Genomic DNA, 17,670 nt, shown 5'->3' with positions numbered 1-17,670 from the left:
TTTTTACAAAACTAGAACAAATAATACTCAAATCTGTATGGAACCACAGAAGACCCCAAATAGCCAAAGCAATCCTAAAAAGGAAGCACAGAGCTCAGGTTCAGTGATCCCACATTTTAAGTTGTACTACAAAGCTGTAGCAAATCCAAACAGCAAGATACTGGCACAGAAATAGAAGCACAGATCGATAGAACAGAATAGAGGCCCCAGAAATAAACCCATATTTATATGGTCAATTAATCTATACCAAATGAACCAAGAATACACAGTGTGGAAAATACAGTCTTTTCTTTTTTTTTTTTTTTTTTTTTAATGTTTATTTATTTTTGAGACAGAGAGAGACAGAGCATGAACAGGGGAGGGGCAGAGAGAGAGGGAGACACAGAATCCGAAACAGGCTCCAGGCTCTGAGTTGTCAGCACAGAGCCCGATGCGGGGCTCGAACCCATGGACCGTGAGATCATGACCTGAGCCGAAGTCGGACGCTTAACCTACCAAGCCACCCAGGCGCCCCGAAAATACAGTCTTTTCAATAAGTGGTGCTGGGGAAATTGGACAGCTACATGTAGGACAATGAAACTGGACCATTTTCTTACACCAAACACAAAAATAAACTCACAATGGATTAAAGACAAACATGAAACTGAACCATAAAAATCCTAGATGAGAGAGAACACAGGCAGTAATTTCTCTGACATCAGTCATAGCAACATTTTTCTAGATACATCTCCGGAGGCAAGGGACACAAAACCAAAAATAAACTGTTGGGATTATGTCAAAATCAAAAGCTTTTGCACAGCAAAGGAAACCATTCACAAAGTAAAAAGACCATCTACTGAATGGGAGAAGATATTTGCAGATGATATATCCAATAAGGGGTTAATATCCAAAATATATAAAGAGCTTATACAACTCAACACCAAAAAAAAAAAAAAAAAAAAAAAAAAAAAGAAAAAGAAAAAAAGAAAATCAGATTAAAACATTGGCAGAGGACCTGAGTGGACATTTCCCCAAAGAAGACACACAGATGGTTAACAGGTACATGAAAAGATGTTCAACGTCACTCATCACCAGGAAAATGCAAATCAAAACCACAATGAGATATCATCTCACACCTGTCAGAATGGCTAAAATCAAGAAGATAAGAAACAACAAGCATTGGTGAGGATGTGGAGGAAAAGGAACCCTCTTGCGCTGTTGGTAGGAATGCAAACTAGTGCAGCCACTGTGGAAATAGTGTGGAGGTTCCTCAAAAAGTAAAAATAGAACTACCCTATGATCCACTAATTCCGCTATTGGCTGTTTATCCAAGGGAAATTTAAAGACTATCTATAAAAGATACATGAACCCCCAAGTTTATTGAAGCATTATTTTCAATAGGCAATACATGAAAGCAGCCTAAGTGTCTATCAATACATGAGTGGCTAAGGAAAATGTGACACACACACACACACATACACACACACACACACAGGAATATTACACGGCCATACAAAAGGTTGAGATCTTGCCATGTGCGACAACACAGATGGACCTAGAGGGTATTATGCTAAGTGAAATAAGTCAGAGTCAGAAAAGAAACACCAGGGATTCTACTCATACGTGGAATCTTAAAGTATGAATAAACAAGCAAAAAAGCAGACTCACAACTATAAACACAGAGAACAAACTGATGGTTGCTGGAGGGGGGCGGGGGATTGGGCAAAAGGAACAAAGGAAAGAGAGAGAGGTAGGCCTCCAGTTATGAAAGGAGTAAGTCACAGGAACAAAAAGCAGAGTATAAGGAATGCAGTCAATGATATTGTAATAACAATGGAATGGGACAGCTGGTCGCCGTATTTGTGGTGAACACGGCAAAACGTATAACCTTGTCAGATCACTAAGTTGCACACCTGAAATAATCTAATGCCAGGTGTCAACCATACCCAAAACAAAACAGAAAGAATTTCAAGATGGTGACCACAGAGCAGTCAACCACGTGCTTTGGGAGACCAGTGCCAAAGAAGTAAAGATGGACTGTAAGCCCCTTAGAAGAGGGTCTTGTATTCTAGAATGAAGGACTAGACACTCAATGCCATATTTTGCAGGGAACACTTACAAGTTATTGAGGAAGGTGGTAACGGCGATGTGGGGCTAAGAGGGTAATGGTTTGGAGGAAGGAGAAACCTGAATCAAAGAAGCCAATAAAATGACCTTGCAGGTGACCCAGGAGCACGGTGTCAAGGCGGGTTATGCTAAGTTAACAAGTAGATCCAAATGTGTGATAGCTGAACAGTGGGATTTCTCTCTCTTTCTCTTTCAACTGCCCGGGGCAGACCCAGGCCATTCAGGACTAGAGGGAGGGTAAGAGCTCTGTCACATATGCAAGAACTCCAGGCTAAGGGCAACTGAATAGTTTTGCAATCTGAGGTCGTCAAGAATGCCAGCAGAAGCAGTATTTTGAGAGGTGACCTTTGAACGCTCAGCTCAAATCAAGCTCGGTGACCTGTAGGACCAAATCCCTTCCCAAGCCAGTCTAAAGCTTTCGTTGACTAATTTTGCTCTTAGGTCAAGGCCACGAGAAAACCGGTCAACTTAGGTTATAGACAAAATTTAATTTGGGTGTAATAGGCCTGAAAAAAAAACCCTGAAAGGGGCTTTGTAAGGTGTCTGGTCAACACCTCCATTTAATGGGTGAGAAAATGGAGGGCCAGAGAAATTAAAACCTTGTCCATAGTCACTCCCGGCGCCCAGTGCCTTCCAATGCATTTGTCCTGCTTTGTAAAACATGCACTTGGTAACATGTGATGTTGAAAACAATCTGAACTACTAAATCACAATAGCATATTCATAATTTAAAACAGGAATATTTTTCCTCTTTCAAAATGAAGCTCTAAGGGCACTATTTCAGACGTCGCTGACAGGCCAGGAGGGGAGGTGTTCGATGGGAAACGGTGGAGGGTTCGGGAAGACTTCACCAGTTCCTCAAACTCTCATGTAGCCATTGCTTTCCAGTCTTTATCTTGTTACGGTGCCCATTAAAAATGAGAATATTTGTCAAGCATAATGGTGTAAACAAAAGAGACTTGTCATCATGGAGATGCCTGTCTGGGGCTCACATTGCCCCAGTGCCACCCGGCTCCTCCCTTCAGACACCCCCCTCCACCCGTACGACCAGTTGAAAAGCTCCAAGGCAGACCACCACCCAGTTTACCTGCCCATCAGGCCCCCTGTTTGCTCAGTCCACCGAGATGGGCTAAGGAAGCCCCGCCCGCTGCCGTAATTCCTGGAGGCGTGTGATCTTTTGCTGTTTATCTGGAACTAAATACCGAGTGAGTTGAAGTTGGAAAATCACCCAACCAAAGCCATAACCTGCCTGCTGGACCTCCCTACAGGACTGTTTGCAGAGATCAGGGGTGTTCATCTCGGGGTTGACTCTCTTCCGAGGAATGTATGATTATTTGAAACAAGATTTATGAAGCCTAGAAATTCCAAGCTAACTAGGTCAGCTCCTGGCGGATAGCAGAATTATTTGCCACCACATTTCTCCCAGCCTTATACCTACTTCAATTTTAAATTACTCAAGAGACAGTGAAGGGAATTCGTCACCACCGAGCTGCCTACTCACCCACGTGACCACACAGCAGGGGCAGTTTGACCCGCCTCCCTGGAAAGCAAATGGACAAAAGCCAAAGAAGTAAATGCACACGGAACAGACGCTTGGAAAAATGACAGTGAGTGCTCACGTGGTACTGAGAAATAAGGAGACAGAACTGGGTTGCAGATAAAGAGAAGGGCGGTCATTAATTTAGCTTAGGAGTCAACATTCACTGGGAAGGAATGGACAACCTCAGAGACTCCATCGGTAAGTATGTATGGTATTTATGTTTTCTTTCACTGATGTATTTTTATTTTAGTAGTGTATTAAGAGTTCTCCAGGACAGACTAGGTTCCTGGGTGAAACTCCTGTGTCTTTATATAGCCCTGGTATTCATTCTACCCAAAGTCTTTGGAGGAACAAGATGTCTATTTTTTTTTTTTTTTCCCAGCGAAAAATAGCCAAGGGGCAGTCCTATCCCTGTGTCCTAAGCACTGTTCCCTTCTCCTACTGTTAGCTCACTGAATTGTTCATACGTGTCTCTGCAGTGCTAGACGACGGACTCCTTGTGGGCAGTGAGGACGATGTTTTATTCATCCCTGTGTCCTCAGAAACCTTAACAATACCTGCGCATACACTCAAATATCGGTTGAACGAATTAATGAAAGAATAAGCACTCCAAAGAACTATCTTTAAAACCACACCACCTTTTTGTGATTGCAAAATAATTGTTAGAGAAAGACTTTACATGCTTTATTTAAATCATGGAACCTTTGGAGCTGACAGGATCGTGTCAAATCCCCTTCCTTGAGTGAAATCACATTTGCAAGAAATGGAAGTAATGTTTGGCTCTCTCATTTTCCATAGTTAAAAGCCGTCCAACATAGGGGGGCCTGGGGGGGCTCAGTCGGTTAAGCCTCCAGCTTTCCATCTCGGTCGGCTCAGGTCATGATCTCACAGTTTATGAGTTCGAGCCCTGCATTGGGCTCTGCACTGACTGCACAGAGCCTGCTTGGGATTCTATCTCTTCCTCTCTCTGCCCCCCAGCAATAAATAAATAAACTTAAAAAAAAACCCCGTCAAGCATAAGCATAAAATAAATTAAATTTGTAAAAGCTGAAGCATATATGTGAGGGCATACATACACACAAGCAAGTCATTTTTGTATCCGTCAAAACTTAAAGTCCCATGGTTTCCATCTTGAAGGTTGTTTTTAACCAGATCTAGAAAGAGGGCGCACTTGCAGGGATTTAGGACAACGTACTTGTTAGTGTCACTCAGGTAAGCATAGTGCAGATTTTAAAAGCCTGAATTAGATCCGGAGCCAGGAAGTCAATTCTCCCTATTATTAACTTGTTCTGTGACCTTCTATCGCTGCAGCATAATTCAATCACACCTTGTAGACATTTATGAAAAGCAAATGATGCAAATACTGCACAAAGCACTGAGCTCAGTGGGCCATTCAGCCTTTCAGCGTCATAGCTTTCAGACTGTGCACAGGGTATCACAGCCCCTGTCCAGCTCAGCCCACGAGAACGTCCGGAAATGATACTGAAACATCTCGAAAATGAAATCGCTAATATCTCGATGTAGAGCACCAGCATCGATGTTAAATTAGCTTATTGCAAAATGACGGCTCTGAACCCAGCTGAATAAACCGATTGCTTGGGTGGGAGTTGGGTGGAACTTTCTGGTGTCAGCACAGCTCCTTTGCTCCTGCCGTGATCTGGTTTCCTCTCGGGAATGCTTCTGATTTTTCGCCGTCAGGACAGTGACTCAGGTGGGTTGACAATTCTCCGATTAGAAAGCTCATTTTTCCTACCTCCTAGGTTATTCTGGTTGGATGAATTCTCTCCAGATTCGTAGCACCGCCTGAGCAGAGAATCGGAAAACATCTCGTCTATCCAGTCCAAAATTGCAGTGAATTGGTTGATCGTGAAATCGATTTAATAGATTGTGGCCAACGTTTAGAAACCACAGACTGGCTTGGAAGATATCAGAGCTTTTCCACACAGTAGGGCTAAGTGTTGTTTCGTTTCGGATATGTGTCCTTGTCGCAGAGGGAACTACTCTTCTATCAAACGTTTTCAAAAAACACTGACAGCTCCATTTCTCTGTCTGGCAAAGGAAAACCGTGAAGCCCTGAAAAATAAAGCGTTCAGTCACCTATTTAGAGACATCCAGAATAAAAATGTATTCCAGGGCCCAAACTTCTGGTTTAGGTCTTTTTCCATTCCGAAGGCCTGGTGTGATCCAGCAGGAAGAATAATGAAAGACACAGACTCAAATCTGGCACATAAAAAAAAAATGTGCAACTTTGCGCAAATTTCTTACTCTGGAGGCTTCATCTTTCTCATCTCTGAAATAGGGTTAGTAACGTGTTCCTTTCCTTATTGGATGATTGGGAGAATTATATAATATGGATGAAAACCACTGCAAAAATATTCGTCAAATAAAAAATCTACAAGTCAGATATGTAACATATAACATATAATATATAATGTTAATATAGTATTACAAATATATTAAATATATTAATAAATCATATCTTACAAACATATTATTAATGCATTTGTAAAATAAAAAATCTACAAATCAGATATATATATAATATATAATATATAATATATAACATATAACATATAGCATATAACATCTAAAATATAACATATAATATATAATATATAATACAGATCATTGTTTTCTTCTGTTCTTTCCCCTGGACAGAGTGCTTTCATCCCAAGCTTCTTTTTTTCTACTTCTTAATTTATTTCTTGACTAAGTCTTTAGCTCTCTCATCATCCTCTATCTTTGAACTTCACCCAGCTATGAACAGCTTTGTTTTGCATTTGCTAACAGGTCATAATTTTAAAAGGATTTCTCCTGACAGATTACCTCCCTTGAAAATGCTTAAAAACGCATGGTGTATTTTTGGTCAATCTATTGTTTTGACAATTTCTTATCCTACCCAAGTTGTTTTCAGAGTAATTACTTTTGACCAAATTGCTTTCGACCTATTTCCAATCCGATTAATAATTTTAATTGAATTCTCACATACTGATGGCATCCACACTGAAACCAGTGATTTCCTCAGTTGGCTTCTGTGCTTTTGATCAGGCACCTTCTCTCCTAGTTTCTGTTAACTTCCTCAGATCCCTAGGGGATCGGTCTGGACTAATGCCTTCAGGTCAGCCTCGTGTCGCTCATCTGGCCTCCTGCAAGATGCCAACCACCAGATGTTGTGTTGGCCACTCAAGTCCAGCATGCCAAAGAAGATAGCCTGTTCTATTTCTTTTTTTTCTTTTTTTTTTTTAATGTTTATTTATTTTTCAAGGACAGAGAGACAGAGTGTGAGCAGGGGAGGGGCAGAGAGAGAGGGAGACACAGACTCTGAAGCAGGCTCCAGGCTCTGAGCTCTCAGCACAGAGCCCGACGTGAGGCTCAAACCCACGAACCGTGAGATCATGACCGGAGCCGAAGTCAGACGCTTAACTAACTGAGCCACCCAGGTGCCCCAGCCCATTCCATTTCACTAAAGAAAAAAAAAAAAAAAGATAACAATAGCTTCTTCAGTTGTCACCAGTGCGGCACTGTGGGTTTTCTCTGTGCTCAGCTGTGTCATTGCCACAGCTGTCCCACCACCGGTGCCTTTCCAAATCCGCGCCGTGTTGAGGTTGTGTAAGTGACCGACCGACAGCCTGGGCAGTGCTGTGACTGGCAGCAGTAAACTCCAGGGAAATGTTCACTTTGGATTTGGCCTTCAGATAGTGCGATATCAAGGGGCGTGTCCTAGAGCAACTGTCCAAGATTCTGCTATCACTGGAAATACGACAAGTGGAAAGAGTTTTCTTTACTAGAACAAGGCCAGTGTATTGCATGAAATGCATGTATCCTTTGGGTGGTAGTGGGGAGGGGCCAGCCTGTCCCCCTGGGGCAAGCTTTCGAAGGTGGGTCAGCGCAGCTACCAACGCGGCTGTGCGTTCTAGAGATTGGCTACACAAGTTTGGGGTCTGAGCCAACCAGTCTCAACAATGGAGAAGCCTGTTAACCTGTTAAGACCACAGCGGGCTTCCTCTCCATCCGTCCTCGATAGCGTGCTCTGTCTTGCTCCCAAATAAAATATCGATGAAATACCTTATGGATATGAGTTTAAAGAAATGCCAAATTCTCAGCTGCTCAGAGTGTCCGTGTGTGTAATTCTCCCGCTGATTACCGATGACTACCAGAAAAAATGATTTAAAATGTCACTTTAGACCTGAAACGCTTAACCGGATCTTGTTAAACGCACTTTATCTCAGCTCATCTACACCTGTCCACTTGGGTGAAAAGCATTTATACATGTTCGGTGGAATCAGTCATACACACATGTAGTTTATGACCCAATCTTCTCACCCAAAGTGGAGGTAACTCTCCCTGCCCATATCCCATTTAACACAAGGACTTTTATATTTATCTTAAAGATGGAATGCGTGAGTGGTCATATATCTACATATTTTCCTTGTGTCCCTTCCTTTAATCTAGTTCAGGGTGTCTCCACGAGTTGACGTGTACGAGAATTAGCATATGGGTTATACACAGAAAGCCATGAATTCTGTACTTTATGAACATCTTAAGGAAATTTCCAAGGATAATTTTGACTACACCTGCTTTGCACTTGATGTTCTCACTGAGGTATCCAATCCCCGCTTACACTGAAAATGGACCATACTGGGGTTCACTTGCTCATTTGTTCATTTATGCCACTAATATTTACTAAGTGCTTAATGTGTCAGAAATTCTCCAAGGACTTGGGGCAGTGAACATGTGAGCTATTGCCCTGGTTCCCCTGTTGCTGTAGTCTAGATAAGGGACCCCAGCGTGTACCTAAAACCATGAGACCCAATTTGTCACTGCCAGCTGGCTTTTTTGTCATGGAGCATCCTTCATTGGAGTGTTGAAGGTCATACTGTGGAAGTCACCTGAGGAACCCAGGATGTCTCACAGACAAAAGTTCCAGCTCCGCCCTCTTAAGCCCCACCCACATCCACCCACACATCACGTGCCTGCCCCTCCCGAAAGAAGAGACTTTTCACCGGCTTGTGGAAGAAGCAATTGCTCAGAACTTTTGTGTGCTTGTGATCGAAATGTATTGTTTTTCTGCTTTTCCCTCCCTCCAAACTCTTGCTTTGGGACTTCCAGACTTGAGCTCACATCTGACTGGGCTGAGTGTGGTGTCCCCGTGGTCATGCATGGGACCACTGCTCCTGGCCGCAGCTGCCCCCTGGGGACGTCAGTGTAGCTCACCATCTACTTTGCCTGTTTTCTGTTTCTGCTTTGGGCAGCTTTGTTGAGGAATCAGCAACATGAACACCTATAGGTATTCACGCTATTTAGATAGCTTTTATTTTCCCAACGCGGACTTTGTCTGTATTGGCTTTTATCCTCCGTAACTTTCATTGAGTCAAATTCATTAATAGTGTACTTTCTATTTTTAACTTTTTGTATATTTTAATGGCTTATTGTTTTTTCCTTTCCTTTTCCTTCCCTGCCCTTCCCTTCCCTTCTCTTCCCTTTCCTTTGTGTGTATGTCCTGTTTAAGAACTCCTTCTCTACCCTCTGTTGCAAACATAGTCTCTCCTATTTTCATTTCGTTGACAACGTCGCCTTTATTCCAACTGGAATTTATTCTCGTGAATGACAGGAGCCACTATGATAGATTGGCCTTTAACTTTTGTTCTTCTTAAACAGATGGTCAATTATCTCAGAATTATTTATAGAGTAAGCCATTCTTTCTCCAAATGTCACATTTTCATTGTCCAACTTCCTGTATACACAGGAGTCTGTTTCTGAACTTTCCATCCTGTGCCACTGATTCAATGTTCTGCGGTTACAGCAAAGCTTTAAGACTTTCTCGTGTGTTCTGATATCTGGTGAGGCTATTCTCCCCTCTGCGTTGCACGCTTATTTCAGTTACTCAAGTCCCCCTCACGCCCACCAAATTATGTTGGGATGTTGACTGGGATTGCACGGAATTTATAGATTGTCTTGGGGCAGGTTTGACACACGTTCGCAATATTGAGATTTCCCTTCTGTGAATGATTCAGATATCTTAAAACAGCTATCTCACCTTCAGTCACACAACTCTCCTTATTTCCTTCATAGTGTTTGTTACTATTTTACATTATTGTGTTATTTTTTTTAATTTTATTTATTTATTTTTGAGAGGGGGGAAGGGGGGGCAGGGGAAAGAGAATCTCAAGCAGGTTCCATGCTATCAGCACAGAGCGCCACACGGGTCTCGATCTCACAAACTGTGAGATCATGACCTGAGCTAAAATCAAGAGTCAGACGCTTAACCGGCCAAGCCCCCCCAGGTGCCCCTACATTATTGTGTCACTGATTGATTTCTTGTTTATTGTCTGCGTCTGCATCTAGAATAAATGCAGAAGTTCCTAGGCCTGGAACAGAGCATTCGTTTAATGATTGAATGAAATAATCTGGGATTGCCAAAGCTTGGAGTTTCTCAGTTTGGAAAATCCAACTTCTTTGATTTCTTTATTTGTTATTTTGTTTTCATCCCACTGACCTCCCCGCCATCGCTTCACTAGCCTCAGTAAGCCAAGGGGCCCCGTTAGCAAGTATGCACCATGGACCTGTTTCGCTCGGCCTCTCTACCAGCCTTTCTTAGCCCTCATCCCGCAAGCCTGCCCCAGTGCAGTCCTGCTGTCTTAGCCCCTGCCTTCCTGCAGCATCCTCTCTGCCCATGGGGAATGTTCTTCTGCCCAAGGCCTGAGGTGCTGCTTCCTGGAGAAAAGTTCATTCTATTGACTCTTCTGTTTCTCACGCAAATCATTTTATCTAGACTTACCACTTTGATTTCCCCCTAGACCCCAACACCTCCCAAATCTGTCTCATTGGGCTGAATCTCTCTCTTGATTCCCAGACATATAGATATGACAACTTGCTGGACATTTGCGCGTAGAAATCTGAGAAGAGGGGCACCTGGGTGGCGCAGTCGGTTAAGCGTCCGACTTCAGCCAGGTCACGATCTCGCGGTCCGTGAGTTCGAGCCCCGCTTCGGGCTCTGGGCTGATGGCTCAGAGCCTGGAGCCTGTTTCCGATTCTGTGTCTCCCTCTCTCTCTGCCCCTCCCCCGTTCATGCTCTATCTCTCTCTGTCCCAAAAATAAATAAACATTGAAAAAAAAAATTAAAAAAAAAGAAATCTGAGAAGAATCTTAATAACCTGCGTGTACAAGTCAGACTAAACCCCACTCCCGAGACTGTGTCCTGCATTAGCTCCCCGCCCCCTTCCCATCGGTGTCTCTCCTCATGAGAGCACTTCCCCCGTCCCAGTCTTCAGTGTCAGAGACTGGGAATCGCCCAGAAGCTGCTGCATTCTCCGTCTGTCCATCTCTCATTTGCCAGCCTCTCCCCTGGTTCCCTGGGTTTTTCACATCCGTACCATTTCCTTATCCGTGCTGGTTCTACCAAGAGTTCTTGTCCCTGATGCAGCTTTCCTCAACAGCTTTCTACATGTTCACTGTTCATCTCAAGAGCCCCCTCTAATCTTCCAAATCTCACCACATCACCCTTTTCCTGAAATCCTGGCTGCCTGTGACCTATGGGAGTACCTCTCAAGTGTTCCATGCTGGCCCCACCGTGTGAATGTTCCATCTTAAATCTCTAGCTGAATGTAGTTTTGTTTTTTCTGGGTTTTGTTCGAGCGGATACCGTCTTCATCATGACTTGAAAACTTGCTGGGGATGCCCAGTGATGAGTAACAGTCAAGCTCCCTGGCGTGCTGCAGACATCCGGCCAACTGTCTACTTGTAAATCACTTCGTTCGTATTTTTCTCATTTGTAATGCTGGATCAATTCCAATTAGGAGTTTAATAATGAACTGTGTAATGATTTAAACAAGTTTATAAGATTAATGCTGAACTGATGATTTGAAGTAAGTCTGAATACGTAAATCCCTCCAAATTATGAATCTTTGTTGCTTCCTAAAGAGAATATTGCAGAAGACAATGAGGAAAGCAGCTTTGTGAGCAGTGGATGTCAGAGGGCCTCATAAAGTCGTGGCTGTTCCCTGACCCTGGCTGTTGGTGTTTCCGTAAGTCCCTCCAGCTCAAGCATCAACCCATGACAGCACGGCTTACGTGGTGGACCTACACAGCAATACATAGAAAAGGGTCCTCGAACATTTGCTGAGTTCTTTAGAATTAACTGGCTTCAATCACCTTGCCTCAAAAGCTCGTTATGTGAGGAAATAAACGAACATCTAATCAAAAAGCCAATTGTTTCATTTGGGAACGTATTACTCTGCTATGTTCTTCCCTGGAACCTCACTTACTTTCCTCATTATGGCTTCTTTTGTTTGCGGTTTCTTATGATTTGGTTTTGTAAAACTAGCTAACATTTTTTGAGTCGGCACTCACTGATGACACAGCCGGAGAGCCAGCAGTTATGCTCTCAAGCCCAGAAGATGACGAGCCTTAAATGAGAAATGTACAGGTGGATAATTGATTACAGGACCGATAATGGATTCTTTAAAAATTGAAATGAGAGCAGGCATACATTCACATTGTGGAAGGAGCTTAAAGTTTCTGGAATGATGAGCTGTTTGTGGCCCCAAGGCTTGACAGTATCATGCTCTCTGGAAGAGAACCGGTTTGTCACCAGCCAAGATACATCATCTATATTTCCTACTGTTACTTCTGCCTTGCAGGCCGACCAAACCCAGAGCAAATCAATCACAGGACGGGAGTTAATCCAATAGTCTTCCCTTCAGCTGCTGGAAATCAGGCCTCACATCTGGGAAGACAGCGCTGGTGGTAACAAATGAGATCACAAATTTGACCGTTTTATTCGAAGCCTTCTCATGGTCCCAGGCGAAGAGGGAGGTTAAGTTGAAATTAAATGGATACCTCCCATCCTCCATACTATCCGCAATATCTGATAATACCCTCCACTTTCTGGGTGAGATCAATTGCCTGGGACCCAGAGCCCAGCTTTAATTGGCAATAACTGGTGTGATTCTAGAGAAGACTCCGTGGCAGCAAAATAAATGAGACTAACAGTATTTGACTCGAGGCCCTACTCATCAATTCCCTTCCAGCTATCGACCAGGCTCTAAGAACCCGGCTCAAAAGCAGTATTTGTTTCTGCTAGTGATGGCGGGTGGTGTCGCGGCAGCCATCACACTCTGCATTTGCCAGTGCTCTCTATATAAATATAAATGGAGAAGACGTACAGCTTGGGAGCAACTCCTCAGCCCCAAAGTCACTCCTTCCTTCATCACGCAAGCGGAGAAGCCCACAGGAACGAGAACGTTCCGATACGATGTCGTATTTCTCTTCCATTTCTGCGCATCTGAAAATAAATTGATAAAACGTTTAGTATTTCCAGTTTTCCAGAGAATAAAGAGTATGCATATGATGAACATATAGCTATACAGGTTATATCACTTGGAGCATATTGATGTTGTGCGTATAAACTACCTAAACTTTGCAAATGAAAACCCTTATCAACGGCAAAGGTAATAATAATTATCATTAACTGAAACTTCCTGCGTGTAAAACATTACGTCTGGGTTTTATCATCCTCTAAAAGTGCACACTTTTATGATCTGTTTTATAGATAAAGGAAATTGAAAGTAAGATTAAATCAATGGCTCAAAGTCGCCACGCCGGTCTGTGATAAACTGATAACTGGCCCGGGCCAGTTTGATTCCAAATTGTTTGCTTGACACCAGATTGTAGATAAAGGTTTTTAATAAGATAGTATGTCTATGGTTTCCACTTCTCTTGAGTGAAGCCATGGCCGCCATGAACCCAATCTGTCACTCACGGCAACAGCAGTTAAATATTCTCTATCTCTGCGGCAAGGACCGACCCAACTGGTTATCCAAGAGCCATCCAGGGGTCTAGGAAGCACGGATATTCTGAGCCAGGATGACAAAGCCAAGACCAGCTTTGCCAATTGGAGGCAGCAGAGTTCAGAGGATTGTTATTCAGGCAGCACATTCATGACAAAGTTGGGGCAGCTTCTAAGCGCTGGGCTGGCGAAAATGCTAAGAGAATCCACGGGGAGGAGGTTGATCCTCAGCCCCAGCTTTCACCTGAAACGAGGTTGGAGGCCTGGAACAAGGCCGGGAATGTGAAAGAAAGGGATCAGGGAGGAGAGCAGGAAGCAGTTCAGGTGAGAGTCAAAGGGAGTTCAGGCACTTGGATGAGTTGGCCTCGCCCAGAAGGGACACCAGCCTTGTGGTCTGAGGGCAGGTAGGGCCGTACACGTATCTTCACATACATGGGAAACTTTGTAGGTTCGTAACCCTCTGTACACCCACTTTAATATCTATTTTTCAAGCACAGAAGAGATTAGTGCAAAGGCCTTAGCAAGAAAGTAGCGGTAATCTTCCACCTAAGTTATTATCCAAGAGTATGGGGGTGGTGAACTTATCCAGTCCTGTAGTAATTTATATTATATTATATTATTATATTATATTATATTATATTATATTATATTATATTATAGTACATTACATTATTATAAGGAAAATGACTCATTCCAATTAAAGGCAAACCCTCCATTAGCATTTTCAGGGAAGGGCATACTACCTGGTAAGGGGAGGTTACTAAAGAATATACTGGAAGCCATCTGAACCACCCCTCTTCCTGACTCAGCTTCTGTTCAGTAGAGAGATGGTGCAGAGAATCTGCTCCTAGAAAACAAGAAATCACAAAGGTAGAAAGGGCTCCAGACATCACCTAGCTCCGTCTGTGTGCTTTACAAATGTGGAAAGAAGATGTTTGTGCCATTAATTCACAGTGGTGGCAGGACCGGGTTATCAGAAAGTCTGTGACTCCCTGTCAAGTTCTTTATTACCCAAATAAGGAAACATGAGATTCTAGGGAAGACACAGAGAAAGAAGAACAACAGGGGCGCCTGGGTGGCTTAGTCAGCTGAGTGTCCGACTTCGGCTCAGGTCACGATCTCACAGTTCGTGAGTTCGAGCCCTAAACTGGGCTTTGTGAGTTCAAGCCCTGCATTGGACTGCCGTCAAGGAAGAGCCCAGTCTGCTGCAGATCCTCTGTGCCCCCCACCCTGCCCCTCTCCCACTCACCCTCTCTCTCTCAAAAATAAATAAGAACACCAGTGAGGAAGGTTTTCAGTAATTCTCTAGAAAACATGAAAGAGAAAAGGATTGAATCTGACTCTTACATTCGCAGATACATCAAATTTGGGTACACATCCAAGAGAATTTTGGAATTTGACCCTGGTAGATAGATACGGTCATATTAGTTCAGGCAAAAAAGTTGAGTAAGATAGAGCAACGTAAAACATAACTCTCTCAAAAAAAATTAATGTAAGATGCAGAGGAGAACAACTCTAAATCAAGAAGATGTACAACTTGGGAAAAGCCCACTAGCCTGAGGCCATAGTGTGGGGAGCAGGTAGTTGACTCTAGATACAGAAGAGCAATGGTGGGTATAACTCCTGGCTCACACACAAATCAAATTATCTGGCATCAAACTATCTGCTAGGCGTATTATACTTCACCACCACATACTCAGGCCAGGAAGTACATAAACACGTAAACAGGAGTCAATAATGTCACTTACAAATGCCCTGATGAAGCAGTAAGATTCACTTGTTAAACCTTGATCTTTGAGTACATATCTTTTTATGATTTTGTATGACAAAATGGGAAATAAGGCGTGCTACTGGGCATCAAATTCGAGTGCATCAGTTCTTTCAAAATATTTTAGATAAGGGGCACCTGGGTGGCTCAGTTGGCTGAGTGTCCAGCTCCTGGTCTCAGCTCAGGTCTTGATCTCTGAGTCGTGAGGTCAAGCCCCGTGTTGGGCTCTGCGCTGAGCATGAAGCCTACTTTAAAAAAAAATAAAGAAATCAGTGTTAGATGAAACTGAACAGGCTTATTATTATTTTTAAGAAATACTTAAAACATTTTATGATAAATAACAATAATAACCCACATCAACAGATGCTCTGTGGGGATCTCTGTAAATTTTAAGGCATAAAGGGATCTTGAGACCAAAATGTTTGATAACCTCTGCTTTATGGAGCTGCCCCAGCCTGCAATCCCCAGCATAACCTGTTCCCCTTAACTTGCTTTATTTTTCTCCATTGCTCAGTCCTTCCGTTCATATTTTGATTTGTGGTTCGGTTTAATGATGATCTCCCTCAAGTAGAATCCGAAGTCCTAGGAAAGAGCTCTGTCAATTTCACTCACTCTTCTATCCTTAGGGCCTAAAATATTCTAGCAGGTAGTCAGTGCTCAATAAATATTTGTTAAATGAATGAATTAGGTGAATGATTAATAATATCTGAATGCTCTAAGAGAGGGAGGACTCAGGTGTGAAGCATGGTAGTTGTCCTCAGATTTGTCTTCAGGTATTTTAGGGACCTATTCTCACTGGCACTGAGTCAACTCTAGGTGAACCGGTAATAATGGAGGCAGTTTTTAAGTTACCATAAATAACTAATAATTTTAGGTGTTTGGGAATGGGACAGCTTCCCTTGCCTGACATTAAACATGCCTTTCTCTAAAGTATTAACAAGGCTTGTTGGCTAGCTGCAGGAAAAAGTCTTAAAATGAGGATTTCAAAATTGGCTTGGCTTGGAAGGGTGAAGGGTTCTCAGATATCTTTGAAAGTTATTTTCACCAGTAAGATTAGGAGTCCGAAAATTGACTACATACTTACATTTTTGTACTCAAGTGTATGTCTGTATTTTTACGTGCTACCTTCTATGACTAATTAATTCCTGAAATTTAGAGCATTAACGCTTTATCTCAACAGCTTTATGAATGAAAAATCTCCTGCCAGAAACACCCATTTGTTACACTGTTCAAGGGAAAAGAATGAAGGGGAAGACGCAATTGATGGCATAATGTTAACTCTTAATCCCTAAGTGCAGTTAGTAATAATTTTCTTTATTTTACATGAACTAAGTACTTCATTAGGTCCTTTGCTGACAGTGCAGAAGAAAAGACTTCAGCATAAGCCCCGTAAGATAAATCAACCTCATTGAGCCCCATTGTCACTAACAACTTCTCTGGAGTCAGGTGAAACGTCTTTGTTAATCAAGATGTAACAGAGTTCTTAAAGAATTGTTAAAACTGCCTGAGCATACCCTTGAGACACACACACAAAATCATGGATTATGAATGGACAATAACCAAACAACCCACCCATTCAGAAAAACGTTAAGAGAATCCCAAGAGCATAGAAATAATCTCATCACTTGACTGCATGAATTGTTCTCATTTTAACTCTTTGCATTCCTAGGCAGAACATCTAAAGAAATAGCAGCTTGTTATAGAGATTCTAGCAAAGCATGGGGTAAACTGTCAGACTAGAAATAGCAACTTTATGTACAGAAGTCAACGGTATTCCTATGCACTGGCAAAGAACAACCACTGATTCAAATCTTAAAGACATGACTACTTGAAATAGCATAAAAAACTTAGGAATAAGCCCAAGTCTAACAAAATATAGGTAAGATTTGCGTGCTGAAAACTATGAAATATTGGTGAGAGAAATCAAAGAAAACTTACATAAATATAGGAAGATCTATCATGTTCATGGATGGAAACCCTGAACACTATTACCCCCCAAATAAACCTATAGATTCATACAATCCCAATCAAATTCTTAGGAGCCACCTTTTTGGGGCTATAAATTGATGAGCTGATTCTAAAATTTATAAGGAAGAGGAAAAGACTGAGAATAACCAAAGCAATTTTGAAAAAAGAACAAAATTGGAAGAGTTGGGCCATCTAATCTCAAGATTTATGAAAGAGTGGCAGAAATCCAGGCAGTAGAGTATTCGGGAAAGAAGAGACATATAAATCAATGAATCTGAATAGAGTTTCCAGAAGTACACCTACATATACACAGCCAATTGATTTCTGACAATGGTGACATTAAATGGAGAAAGGATAGACCTTTCAACAAATGATATGGTAACAATTTTGTGCACCCACATGCAATAAGAAATGAAACCAAAATGTACCTTATAGCACATATGAAACGTAACTTGAAATGGATTGCCTAAATGTAAAACCTAAAACAATAAAACTTCTAGA

This window comes from Puma concolor, chromosome B4, assembly GCF_028749965.1.
Source record: "Puma concolor isolate L17-30 chromosome B4, mPumCon1.1.hap2, whole genome shotgun sequence".
NCBI lineage: Eukaryota > Metazoa > Chordata > Mammalia > Carnivora > Felidae > Puma > Puma concolor.
The sequence above is the reverse complement of the archived record's forward strand: the minus strand, read 5'-3'. Positions refer to the sequence as shown.